The sequence below is a fragment of the Hordeum vulgare genome, chromosome 3H (genome assembly GCF_904849725.1).
Source record: "Hordeum vulgare subsp. vulgare chromosome 3H, MorexV3_pseudomolecules_assembly, whole genome shotgun sequence".
NCBI classification, from domain to species: Eukaryota; Viridiplantae; Streptophyta; class Magnoliopsida; order Poales; family Poaceae; genus Hordeum; species Hordeum vulgare.
The window spans coordinates 444,441,846-444,455,589 of NC_058520.1; positions in this window are offsets into that span (position 1 = coordinate 444,441,846).

Consider the following 13,744-nt stretch of genomic DNA (forward strand, 5'->3'; position numbering starts at 1 on the left):
CCCATTTCTAGCCCATTTCACCAGATGTGTAGCTCGTCATTTTCTCAAATACGTAGCATTGGTGGCGAACCTGACGGTGTCGCGGCCGCTCCTGCTCCTCATGGCGGCGTATGGCTCCGTGCTCTGCCATCCGCCTCGCTCCGCCCTACTCCGCACCGGTCGACCGGCTCGGCCTCAAGCCGCCCCACTGCGCCCTGTCCTCCGACGAGCTTTGCCTCGCCCCGCTGCGCCTCACCCTCGCGCGAGCCTATTTTGACCGTTTTACCTCAAACGAACACACCCGGACGATTTGGGGTCGTGCGCTGGAGTTGGCCTCACTACTGCACATGAGCCGCAAACCGGAAGCATCGAGCCAACTTCGTCCCACACCCAGACGCTCCTTGCATGACGAGCCTACATTGCTTGCACTGGAGTAAATTGCACGGAGGCACCACAATTGAGGCATTGAAAGCAGATTGGTACCAAGATTGGAATTTTTTTCGTGTCAGAACCATGTCCGGGGCAATACGTTGCAGAAAGGACTAAAACAGAGGTTTCTACGTATTGATGGTGTATGACACTGTATGTGATAGGTAGGGCCCGCCCGTCAGGTGCTACCATGTCCAATGTGCGCGTGCCCGCTTGCTGACTTGGACGAGGCCTGAGTCGAACCGTTACTTGCTCTCAGTCACTCATCCGATCGGGTCATCTCCTCCCGAAGCCCTCCTCTCCGCGTGCGACTGCTCTGCTCTGTGTGGCTATTGCGGCAATGACTCCGGCAGGCAGCGAGGGCGCTGGCGAGGACAGGGGCATCGGCGAAGACCTCCCCCGCTCATGCATCGACGACTCGGCAGGAGGAACAGACGACAGTGGCGCCTACTCCACCTCGGAGGACTGCATCGATGACGACGATTTTGCGGAGCCGGCGTTATCGACGGAGCAGAGGTTGCGGCTGGTGCATATTTGGGTGGCGAACCCTAGCATCGCCCATGAGTGGACTCATGAAATCGGTGGTGTGCTGTAAGTTCTTTTCCTAACTCAATTTGGGGATTAGGGTTAGGGTTTGCTGCCGCCATGTACTGTTCAAATTGCTACTGAATTATTCTGTAATTAAATTAGTGGTAGGCAGTCTAAATTGAGATTAGGCGTAACCTAACTAGGCAGCGTTACTCTATTAACTAATTCTCTATAACTAGGGTAAGGACTTATGTTAAACTGTTAGGCTAGGTTAAATTGTTAGGCTAGGTTAGGTTAGGCTTATGTAATCAATTTTATTAGGCTAGGTTAAATTGTTAAGCATTATTTTGTGTTACTTCATTTTGCAGTTTGTATGATGACATTTTGGAGGTTAGGACCTATTTTGATGCTGCTGAGAGGTTAGAGCTGAAGCTCTGCCGTTCAGATGTCACATATTTGAATATAGTTGCAGTGATGGAAACCCAAGGATTTAGTGTATATGATCTACTGTATCACATTGAGAATCCAGCTTTAGGGGATAAAGGGGTGGAGATGGTAGAGAGTAATGTTGAGTTGCAACTGATGAAAGTGCATGCTATGCCCCTAATCGACTTTTGGTGTTAATGACAACACATACATAGGAAACTAATCCTATTTGTTGAGTGTATCTCACGATGGTAAGTGCTTTAGTAGATTGAGAATTATGGGCCAAAGGTGGTCTGAGAAGATCGGGATTTATATTTCAAGAAGGCTCGGGATTGAGAAAAGATGATGTAGACTATCCTTTTGAGTTTACTATTATCGAGTATAGGGATCCCGCACTATTAAGAGGGGATCACAGGTTTTGCGATAAACTTGCTCATACCACATCTTCACTATCCTACCCAATACCACATATTATCTACTCTGTTCCTATCTCAAAACAGGTCTATTGCCTCGGACTTCCGGCTCCCTCCGGACGTACGAGGACCGGACGACCGGAAGGCTTCGGAAATCCGAAGCCCTCCACCAGAAGTATTTGAGTCATATAACTCGGAATTCCGGCTCCCTACGGACATCCGAGGGCCGGACGTCCAACCAGCTTCGGAAATCCGGAGCCCTGCACCAGTAGAACATGAGCTCTATAACTCGGATTTCCGGCTCCCTCCGGACGTCCGAGGGCTGGACGTCCGTCCCCTTTCAGAAATCCGGAACCTCCCACCAGAAGAAGTTGAGTCGAATAACTCGGATTTCCGGCCTTCTCCGGACGTCCGGCCGCTGTTCAATTCACACGGTTTCCAGTCATAGCTACAGCCCTCGGACGACCAACCCGTGTCGGACGTCCGACCCCTTGCGGACGCCCAGACTTCCGAGAACTGCCGGACGTCCGGACCCCGTGTGACTTAAAGTGTCCCCAACGGCTGTTTTACACTCCCCACTATATATACCCCTCACCCACTTCGTGAGAGGGTGTTCAACACAGCTAGAATACATCCAAGAACACCTTTCTTCTTACTCACTCTTGTCTACACCAAATCTTAGATCCCAAGAGCATTTGTGAGTCCCTTTGAGTGTTGTTCCAATCAAAAGATAGACCGTCTCCCTCTCCTCCTTCCCACCAAAGTGATTTGTGATTTGAGCAATCCCCGTGATCTTGTTACTCTTGGAGGTTGGAGACTCCTAGGCGGTAGGAGTCTTCGGAGACAAATCAAACCATTGTGCTTTCCCCCGGAAAGTTTGTGAAGGTTTGGAAGCCATCTCAAGGCTTACCACTAGTGATTTGAGCATATCCACTTTCTAACTATTTGAAGAGTCAAAGGCAAATGCAACAAAGCACCTTGCCATGCATGACACTTCAACATGAGAGATCAATCTTGCTTTGAAAGCCAAGCATGAATGTGACGAAGAAGAAAGTGAAGAACAAGAGGGTGATGATGACTGCGAAGATGGTGATGATGTTGACTCTGATGAAAGCCCATCTTATGAGGACATTGCTCTCTTTGTAAAGAAGTTCAGTGCAGGAAAATTCAAGGGAAGATTCCCAAAGAAGAAGGTAAGGAAATGCTACAACTGTGAGGAAACCAACCACTTCTCCAATGACTGCCCTTATGAGAAGAGAGAAGACAAACCAAGGTTTCCAAAGACCTTTGTAAAGAAGAAGTTGCCAAACCCTATGAACTCCAAGCTCAAGAGGACAGATGGAAGAGCAATGGTTGCACAAGAAGAATCAGATCCAGAAGATGTTGGTGGGGTTGCCGGAGTAGCTCAGGATACACAAAACACCTTGAGGCTAGTCAACAAAAGTGGTGATGTTGTTCACTAAAACTATATGAAGGACTACAAGGGAACGCTCACAAGTGTTTGATGGCAAAGACTGCCATGGGAGATGAGGAAGACCAAAGCTCCCATGATAAGATTAAGGTAACTCCATGGTTAAACTCCTTCAGTCTAGCTTCTACCCCATCTGATGAGTATCTTGATGCGGAAGATCACTATGAGGATAATGACTTAGGTCATCCCATGTTTGCTAAAATAAACAAAGTTATGTGCTCTCTTAAAGGAAAGAAGCTCACTATGTTTCGCATACTTATGGAAATGGTGAGTAAGCACACCAATACCATCAAGGAACTCGAAACCCTCGTCACTGAGGAGAAGGAAAGAAATGAAATCCTTGAGCAGAAAGTCCTGTATGAGGAAGCACAAAATGATGCATTATGCTCAAAAGTAGGTGAAAACCTTGATAAACATGCTAATGATCTTGCCTCCTTGAAAAAGGCTGAATCTGTGTGCAAAGAGTTACTAAATGATAAAAACCGACTAGTGAACTCTCATGCTTCCCTTTCTAAGGACTGTGAGCGTCTATCCTTGTCTCCCAAAGACAAGGAAGAGAAACTCACTATTCTTACAAAGAGATTTGAGGCACTCAAGGTTACTTATCTTGACACTTTAGCTAAGGCCTACTCCTCACCTATTATTAATGTTGATACCTGCACTACTAACTCTAGTAGTGAACTGACATCTATCCTTGAGGAAAACTGTTCGCTAAAGGCACAGCTAGACAGAGGTCTCATGACATGTGCACAAGGACAAAAGACTCTCAATAAGATCTTAAGTCGACACAATGGAGGCCTTGCCAAGGAAGGGCTTGGGTTCAACCCAAGCACCGCCAAGAAAAGTGCATCTCCTCTCAAGTGTACCACTCCGCTTAAAGAAATATTTGTACGAGAGGGACACAAGGAGAAAGGTAAGGTTCTGAGTGGGTCGGCCACTAGGAGTTCGCCTACTCACAACAAGACAACCGAATTCATGCCTCCATCCTATGTACTACGAAAATCAAAGGAAGGAGAGGCTTATGCTAAATTCGTTGGTCCCCGTAATGCATTCCGATTCTATGCTATTTGGGTCCCTAAGACTCTTGTAACTAATTGTTGGGGCATATATCTCCATATGTGGTTTTGGTACTTGATGACAATTCCTATGGACTAATGGTTGCCTTAAGTTACATTCATAGGATTTGTCCATAGGCACTTCTTGAAGTCCATCTGTTGGGTTCAAGGAGTTTATATGATGACCAAGATGGTATTCAAGGTATTATCCAAAGAATGGTCATAAAGACACATGGTTGATCAAGATGTCAGACAAAGAGTAAACCAAGATGATCAACACACAAAGCGTACAAGATGTACCGAGAGGGATCAAGTGATCCCATGGTATGGATTTGTCCATAGGCACTTCTTGAAGTCCATCTGTTGGGTTCAAGGAGTTTATATGATGACCAAGATGGTATTCAAGGTATTATCCAAAGAATGGTCATAGAGACACATGGTTGATCAAGATCTCAGACAAAGAGTAAATCAAGATGATCAACACATAAAGCGTACAAGATGTACCGAGAGGGATCAAGTGATCCCATGGTATGGTAAGCATTGTCCATTACGTGTTTGTGTACTAACCCATGGTCTTCGTGAGAGTTCTATGTGGGGGTTAGGTGTGTTTACATGGGCTTGCGTCAAAAGGAAGATCTCATACAACCCATGGAGTATGACGTCAAGATGTGATCATCATCAATGGTTGATCAAGATCTCAGACAAAGAGTAAATCAAGATGATCAGCACACAAAGCGTACAAGATGTACCGAGAGGGATCAAGTGATCCCATGGTATGGTAAGCATTGTCCATTACGTGTTTGTGTACTAACCCATGGTCTTCATGAGAGTTCTATGTGGGGGTTAGGTGTGTTTCCATGGGCTTGCGTCAAAGGGAAGATCTCATACAACCCATGGAGTATGACGTCAAGTTGTGATCGTCATCAAGATTGCGGTGTGCAAGTTCAAGTGGATCAGCACGAAGATAGCATGCTTGAAGCTTGTCGTCCATTATGGTGGCAATGGACTTGTGAAGATATGCTGAATAGTGGCTCACCCATAGTGAGTATGGGGGAGCAATCAACTAGTCTTCATCAAGCCAACACAATCAAGAAAGGTGGTCCATCTTGAGGAAGCCAAGATCATCATCATCTAGCTCAAGAGGATGAGGTGCAAGGTATAGGTTTGCCCTTGATAGGTTTTCTGGTTAGGATAGATTGTTGTTCTATCAAGGGGGCTCTCAAGTGAGTAGCTTGATCGTACCGTTCGTTGAGAGCTCAAACCATTTGCATCCGTGCATCTACTTCTTGGTTCTTATTTGGTGTTTCTCTTTGTGAGTTTTAGAGCTTATGGTCATCTTCATGACAAGCTCGAGTTCATCGAAAACGGAGTCCATATGCATCTACTATGATGTTTTCGATGTTGGAGTTTTTGCCGGTTCTTCATTCATAGAGATCTCACATCTCTATATCTTTGGCATATTCATAACCGCAAGGTCTTAAGATTTCCAACAAGCTATCGCTGTTTGGATAGCCCTTGTCGTCCTGAATCCAACAAGCTTGGGTTTGCTCGATTCAGTGCTCGTATGCGAAAGTTATGGCTGTTTCAGTGGCGAGCGGTAGTATCGCTCGACCTAGCGGTAGTACCGCTAGAGTTGGCGGTAGTACCGCTGGCCCTAGCGGTAGTACCGCTGGCTGGCGGTAGTACCGCCCCTGGTTAGCGGTAGTACCGCTCCAGGAGCTTAGTACCGCCTGCCTAGCGGTTGTTCGTGGACGGACCTTTTTGCGAAGACTTTCTTGGCGGTGGTAGTGCCTTTGCACTACCAGGGGCCAGCGGTAGTACCGCTGGGGCCAGCGGTAGTACCGTTAGCTGGCGGTAGTACCGCTGGAGTGACAGCGGTAGTACCGCTGCAGCCAGCGGTAGTACCGCTGGAGCTCGGGCAGAGAGTGGGGGTAACGGTCTGATTCTTTCCCCCACTATATAAAGGGGGTCTTTTCCCCCCTTGGCCTCATCCATCCGTTGAGCTCTTGTTCTATCTCCATTGTTGACATTCTTAGAGCTTGATTACTCTCTATCCCTCCAATGATTCTTGCTTGTTCTTGAGGGAAAAGAGAGAGGAGATCTAGATCCACATCTCCACCAATCACTTTCTCCTCTATGTGAGGGGAACCCCTTGGATCTTGATCTTGGAGTTCTTTGTGAGCTCCTTGTTCTTCCTCTCATATTTCTCCATAGCTTTTGTTGTTGTGGAGGGATTTGAGTGTGAGGGACTTGACCACTTCGTGTGTTCTTGCCATTGCATTAGTTGCATCGGTTTGAGTTCTCCACGGTGATACGTGGAAGTGAGAAGTTGAGAAGCTTACTACCTTTGGTACTTAGTACCCTTGATATTGTTCTTCGTGGATGCTTTGGCGTCCTAGAAGCTTGGTGGTGTCTCGGAGCTCAATCAGTGTGGTGTGAAGCTCCGGGAAGCGTCGGGGTCTCCAATTAGGTTGTGGAGATTGCCCCGAGCAATTTGTACGGGTACCGGTAACCGCCCTCAAGGGTTGCCACGTGTACGGGTTCGGTGACCGCCCCCAAGGGTTGCCATTTGTACGGGTTCGGTGACCGCCCTCAAGGGTCCCTTAGTGGAATCACGGCATCTTGCATTGTGCGAGGGCGTGAGGAGATTACGGTGGCCTTAGTGGCATCTTGGGGAGCATTGTGCCTCCACACCGCTTTAACGGAGATTAGCATCCGCAAGGGTGTGAACTTCGGGATACATCATCGTCTCCCCGTGCCTCGGTTATCTCTTACCCGAACCCTTTACTTATGCACTTTACTTTGTGATAGACATATTGTTTATTGTAATATATCTTGCTATCACTTAGTTGTTTATCTTGCTTAGCATAAGTTGTTGGTGCACATAGGTGAGCCTAGTTGTTTGTAGGTTTTGTGCTTGACATATTAAACGTTAGTTTTATTCCGCATTTGTTCAAGCCTAAACCTTAACTATTTTAAAGCGCCTATTCACCCCCCCCCTCTAGGCGATATCCACGTCCTTTTCACTAATGTGAAAGGCCCCATGACGAAATGGGTACCTCAAACCAAGTCTTAATTCATTATAGGCTGTTTTCTCCGGAGGAGCCAAATGGGTGATCGACAGTGGATGCACAAATCATATGACCGGAGATAATAACTTGCTCTATGACTTCATGCAAGCCATTCGACCATACATGAGCATTGTATTTGGTGGAGGGTCGAAAGGGCAGGTAATTGGGTTGGGCAAGGTGGCAATCACTAATGACATGTCGATTGCAAATGTCATGCTTGTCCAATCTCTTCAATATCATTTACTTTCAGTTCGCCAATTGGCTTCCGTCGGTTATGACACATTATTTGGACTAACGGATGTGAAAGTCTTTAAGAGAGACACTCTCGAAGTGGCCTTTGTTGGAGAGTTGGATGGCAACCTTTACACGGTTGATTTCTCGAAAGAGAGCACCTTCCATACAACTTGTCTAATGGCCAAGGACGACATGGGATGGTTGTGGCATCGCCGGCTCGCCCATGTTGGCATGAAAAATCTTCAAAATCTCTTAAACGGCAATCACATCTTTGGACTAACAAATGTATCTTTTAAGAAAGATCGTGTGTGCAGTGCATGCATAGCTGGAAAACAACATCAATCAAAACATCCACCCAAGAACATTGTATCCACTTCGAGGCCGTTAGAGCTCCTTCATGTGGATCTGTTTGGGCCTCCTTCATGGGCAAGTCTTGGAGGGAAAAAGTATGGCCTAGTCATTGTTGATGATTACTCAAGATATACATGGGTGTTCTTTCTCAAGTCCAAGGACAAGACGAAGATCACCTTCATTGATTTTGCCAAACAAGCCCAGCGGAAGTTTGACAAGGACATCAAGGCAGTAAGAAGTGATAATGGCTCTGAGTTCAAGAACTACACCCTAGAAGAATTTCTTAGTGATGAGGGAATTGAACATCAGTACTCCGCACCTTATACCCCTCAGCAAAATGGTGTAGCAGAGAGGAAGAAGCGGCACTTGTGGAAATGGCAAGGTCCATGTTAGACGAATACAAGTCACCACATAGTTTTTGGGCTGAGGCCGTCAACACAGCATGTCATGCATCAAGCCGGCTCTTCCTTCGATCAATATTGGAGAAGACTCCATATGAGCTCCTAACTGGGAACAAGCCCAATGTTAAGTACTTTCATGTGTTTGGATGCAAGTGTTTCATCCTCAACAAACGGGAACGGTTAGGAAAATTTCAATCTAAAACAACTGAAGGGGTTTTTGTTGGCTATGGGTCAAACTCTCACGCCTACAGAGTCTACAACAAATCCACTGGATGTGTTATAGAAACCTGTGACGTGACATTTGATGAATTTAACCGCTCCCATGGGGAGCAAGTTGATCTAAATGATCCAGGTGAAGAAGACTCCCCACAAGATATCTTAAACATGGGTGTAGATGCACTTCTTCCCATGGAACAAAGACCCCATGATGATGATGAAGATGATGAGAGTATTGCTCATCCTCAAGACAGTTCACTGCCCGTACCTCCACAAGATACTAGCACACACATCATGCCAGTTGTTGAGGATCAAGTGGGAGAACATGTCTCTCACCCTGATCACACTCAAGAACAAGTTGATCTTCAAGAGCTAGACCAAAGTATGGGTATGTTTGATGATGAACCTCAACAGGTGCAACGCGAAGAGGAATATCTTCCTCCGCACATAAATGATCCATATGTTGAGGACGTTGATGATGGAAATGAAGCCGAACCTCGTGAAACCCTGACCTCCATCATGCCACGTGTGGCCGGTCGTGTTGATATTGATCAAATCCTCAACGGCGTGTCGGAAGGTAGAGTGACTCGTAAACAATTAACAAACTTTTGTGCTCACTTTTCGTTTGTCTTTAGTACCGTGCCACACAGGGTTCAGGATGCATTGTGTGACAATGACTGGCTCCTTGCTATGCAAGAGGAGTTAAACAGTTTTACACGCAACGAAGTATGGTCATTGGTAGAACGACCAACTGAGGAACATAATGTCATTGGAACTAAATGGATTTTCAAGAACAAGGAAGATGAGAATGGGACTGTCCTACGCAACAAGGCAAGGTTAGTAGCACAGGGGTACTCCCAAGTTGAAGGTTTGGACTTTGGTGAAACTTTCGCCCCTGTTGCTCGTCTTGAGTCCATTCACATTTTATTGGCCTATGCTGCTTTCAATGGTTTTACTTTGCATCAAATGGATGTGAAAAGTGCTTTTCTTAAAGGTCCTCTACAAGAAGAGGTATATGTATCACAACCACCTGGGTTTGTTGACCCTCACCACAAAGACCATGTATACAAACTTCACAAGGCTCTGTATGGCCTCAAACAAGCACCCCGTGCTTGGTACGATCATCTTAAGAAGTTCCTACTCGATGATGGCTTTGTGGTGGGGGTGATCAATCCCACTCTTTTTACTAAGAGGGAAAATGGTGATTTGATATTATGCCAAATCTATGTAGATGACATCATTTTTGGTTCTCCTAACATCCATTTATGCAAGAAGTTTGCGGCCTCCATGGACAAGACCTTTGAGATGTCACTCAACACGGACTTGAAGTTCTTTCTTGGGTTTCAAATACAAAAATTTCAAGAAGGGATTTTCTTGTCTCAAACTAAGTATCTCAAGGACATTCTTGAAAATTTTGATATGACAAATGCTAAACCTGTGAAGACACCCATGGCCACAAACGTAGTTCTAAATGAAGACACCGACGGTATTCCTTTTGACCCATCTACTTACCGCTCCATGATTGGTTCGCTACTTTATCTTTGCGCATCTAGACCGGACATCATGTTAAGTGTAGGCATATGTGCTAGATTTCAAGCTTCCCCTAGGGAAAGCCATCATACAACGGTTAAGCATATTCTTAGATACCTTGTTCACACCCCAAAGTTAGGCTTATGGTACCCTAAGGATGCAAAGTTCGATCTTATTGGGTACTCCGATGCGGATTGGGCCAGTGACAAAGTGGGACGGAAATCCACTTCCGGTGCATGTCAGTTTCTTGGACGCTCCTTGGTAAGTTGGTCCTCGAAAAAGCAGAACTGTGTTTCTCTCTCCACGGCTGAGGCCGAATATGTTGCAGCCACAAGCTGTGCAACCCAACTGCTATGGATGAGGCAAACACTAAAGGATTATGGTATCACGTATCGACACGTTCCTCTTCTCTGTGATAATGAAAGTGCCATAAAGATCTCCGAGAACCCCATTGATCACCCTCGCACAAAACATATTGATATTAGGTATCACTTCTTGAGAGACCATGTGCAAAAGGGTGACATTGATATTACCCATGTGGGTACCTACATGCATCTAGCCGACATTTTCACCAAGCCACTTAGTGTAGCTAGGTTTTGTCAACTTAGGCGTGAACTTGGTATCTTGGAGCTTGACAACATAACTTGAAACCTTGCACACATACACACACACTCACATTATGTTTGTGTCTTGATGTGGGCATGCATTTAGGGGGACTGAGTCTTAATTTTCTGTTTTTGAGCTTACAAAGTACGCATAAATCAATTTCTGTCCACAAGTAGTATATGTAATGCTTGTAGGCAACTATGTTCGTACTTTTTGTGAGAAACCATGAAAAATCATCATCTCATCATCAAAAATTTCAGAACCATCCTCTGCCTCCTCCTCTCTCTCGGTCGTCCGACGTGTCTCGGACGTCCGGTGGCAAATCTCATTCCGGTCGTCCGACCAGTGTCGGTCGTCCGATGGCACAATCCTCTCCGGACGTCCGACGCTTCGGGGCCTATAAATAGCTGGGCGCGGGGCTGGGCTTTGCCCTAGCCCTCACGCGCCCCCTTTTTCCCCTACCACCGCTGCCGCCAGCTCCAGGAGCACTCGCCAGCGCCGCCCCTCCCGAGATCTGCCCAATCTCCTCCGCGGATCCTTCTCTCCTTCCTCTTCTTCCTCCGTGGGATCCGTCTACAGGTATCTCCTCCGTTTCCCCTCGCGTTTGGTTCCCTCTCTCCCAAGTCTCCATGTTCGTTCCTATGGTTTGACCATGTTCGGTCCTCATTTGGGGTTTCCATCCATATAGGTTGTTGTGCACCATGCCCAAGACCAAGCACGCCGCATGGAAGAACGTTGCTGGGTCATCCTCTCGCGCCCCTACTAGCACGGGGTCAGACTCCGACGGGCCACGTCGTCCCTTCAAACGGACTGCCCGACGTTCTCCACCTCCACAGCTCCCCTCGTCGTCTGATGGTGATGACTCCGACTTCGAGGATGAGCTTGCTGCCGAGGACCTTGCTGACCAGCCCGCCGATCAGAGGTCCAAGCCAAAGCCCGGGACTCATAGGGCGTCCTACATGCCACCACCTCCTCCTGCTCAGCCCGCAGGTGAAGCTCGCCGCATATCACTAGAACCCCCTGCTACCTTAGGTCGTGCAATCACGAACTTCACCACACTTGCCAAGTCGTCATACCTCACTTTCCGCCGCGACATTGATCAATACGCTGTCGTACGTGACTCTACGGACTCACGTTTCCGCACACACGTCCAGGCGAACATTTTTACTACAGTCATAGTTCCTAAGGGTTTATCTGTTCATCTCTATATAGATCTTGAGCATATTCGCATGCACCCGGCGAAATACCCGGGTGCCATTGAGCTTATTGAGGCATCGGGGCTTGCCGCCCCGTTTGCCTTTCATCGCGACTTTAATGGTGCTGCCATTCACCAGTTCTATGCCACATGCTTCTTTGCTCCAAACCACACTGTTAGCTGGATCACCTCTAACGTTCGCTTCACAGCTTCTTATGATACATTTGTTGCCGCACTTGGTTTCCCCAACTCCGGCTTCAAAATACATAGGGATGATCCTAACCATGCGCCTAAGTCCATTGAGGCGTGTGGGTATCTTCTCAAACCACTCAGTGAGCTTGATGCGGATGAACGCATGAATGATCTTAACCAGGTATCCATCTGGCGCTCACCTTACTTCACCATCTTTCAGTGCCTCATCCGCACCATCTATCCCAAGATGGGTGATAAGGGCTCTTGCAGTGGTTATTGTATTGGCATCATGTCTCACTTGTATGAGCACCCCAAGAGCAAAATTAATGCGCCTCACTTTCTATGGCATGAGATTCGGCTTGCTAGCTTTCAATACAAGCGAGCCTTTCCTCATGGCCCCTTCATCCAGGCTCTTATTAATCATGTTGCTGATTTCTCTCTTGCTGTCACTCACACACATCGCAAGTGGGTCATTCCTGCTCACATGGCGGATAACTATGCTCCCAAGAAAGCCTCATCCTCCACATCCACTCACCGCACTGCTGCCCGGTCAGCCACCCCCTCATCTAGCTCCGCTCCGCTCGGTCGCATTGCCAAATTCCTTGGCTAGGCACATTCCGCTATGATGAAGGTCGTCTCTTTCCAGTGTGGTCAAACCCATGATGTGGTTTCTCGCCTAGTCTCCTCCAAGAATGCCCTCAAGGCTCGTCTGAGAGCCTCGGGCGCTCTTGATGTGAGTGATGATGAGGCCCCTCCTGCTGCTCCTCCTTCTGACTTCAGCTTCCCATCTGGTCCTGAGTGGGCTGATTTCCTTGACGAGGCTGGTGGCAGTGGCTTGCCTGACGATGGTGATGATGCTGATGATGATGCTGATGAGCTCTGAGCATGGTTGGTGCTGTTGGTGCCTCCCTGTTTGGTACTTGGTGCCAAAGGGGGAGTAATGTATCGTAGTTTTTAGTCTTTGGAGATTTAATGTAATGGATAAACTCATGTATGGCTACTTATGTATGATTGTGATTGCTATGGATTGCTATGATATCATCATAGACTATTATGTTTTTCTCCACTACTTCTATGATGATCTATTGTCTTTCTATGATGATCTATTATCTTTACATGATGATCCATTATATGTTCGTTAAACACATTAAAAGGGAGCTCCGATATTTTATCATTCACATACTAAGGGGGAGCTCCGTACTAAATATCTCCTAGGCTATAATGTATGTTAAATCTTTTTGAGACCTATGTATATGTTGTCATCAACTACCAAAAAGGGGGAGACTGAAAGTGCATGCTATGCCCCTAATCGACTTTTGGTGTTAATGACAACACATACATAGGAAACTAATCCTATTTGTTCAGTGTATCTCAGGATGGCAAGTACTTTAGTAGATTGAGAATTATGTGCCAAAGGTGGTCTGAGAAGATCGGGATTTATATTTCAAGAAGGCTCGGGATTGAAAAAAGATGATGTAGACTATCCTTTTGAGTTTACTATTATTGAGTATAGGGATCCCGCACTATTAAGAGGGGATCACAGGTTTTGCGATAAACTTGCTCATACCACATCTTCACTATCCTACCCAATACCACATATTATCTACTCTGTCCCTATATCAAAACAGGTCTATTGCCTCGGACTTC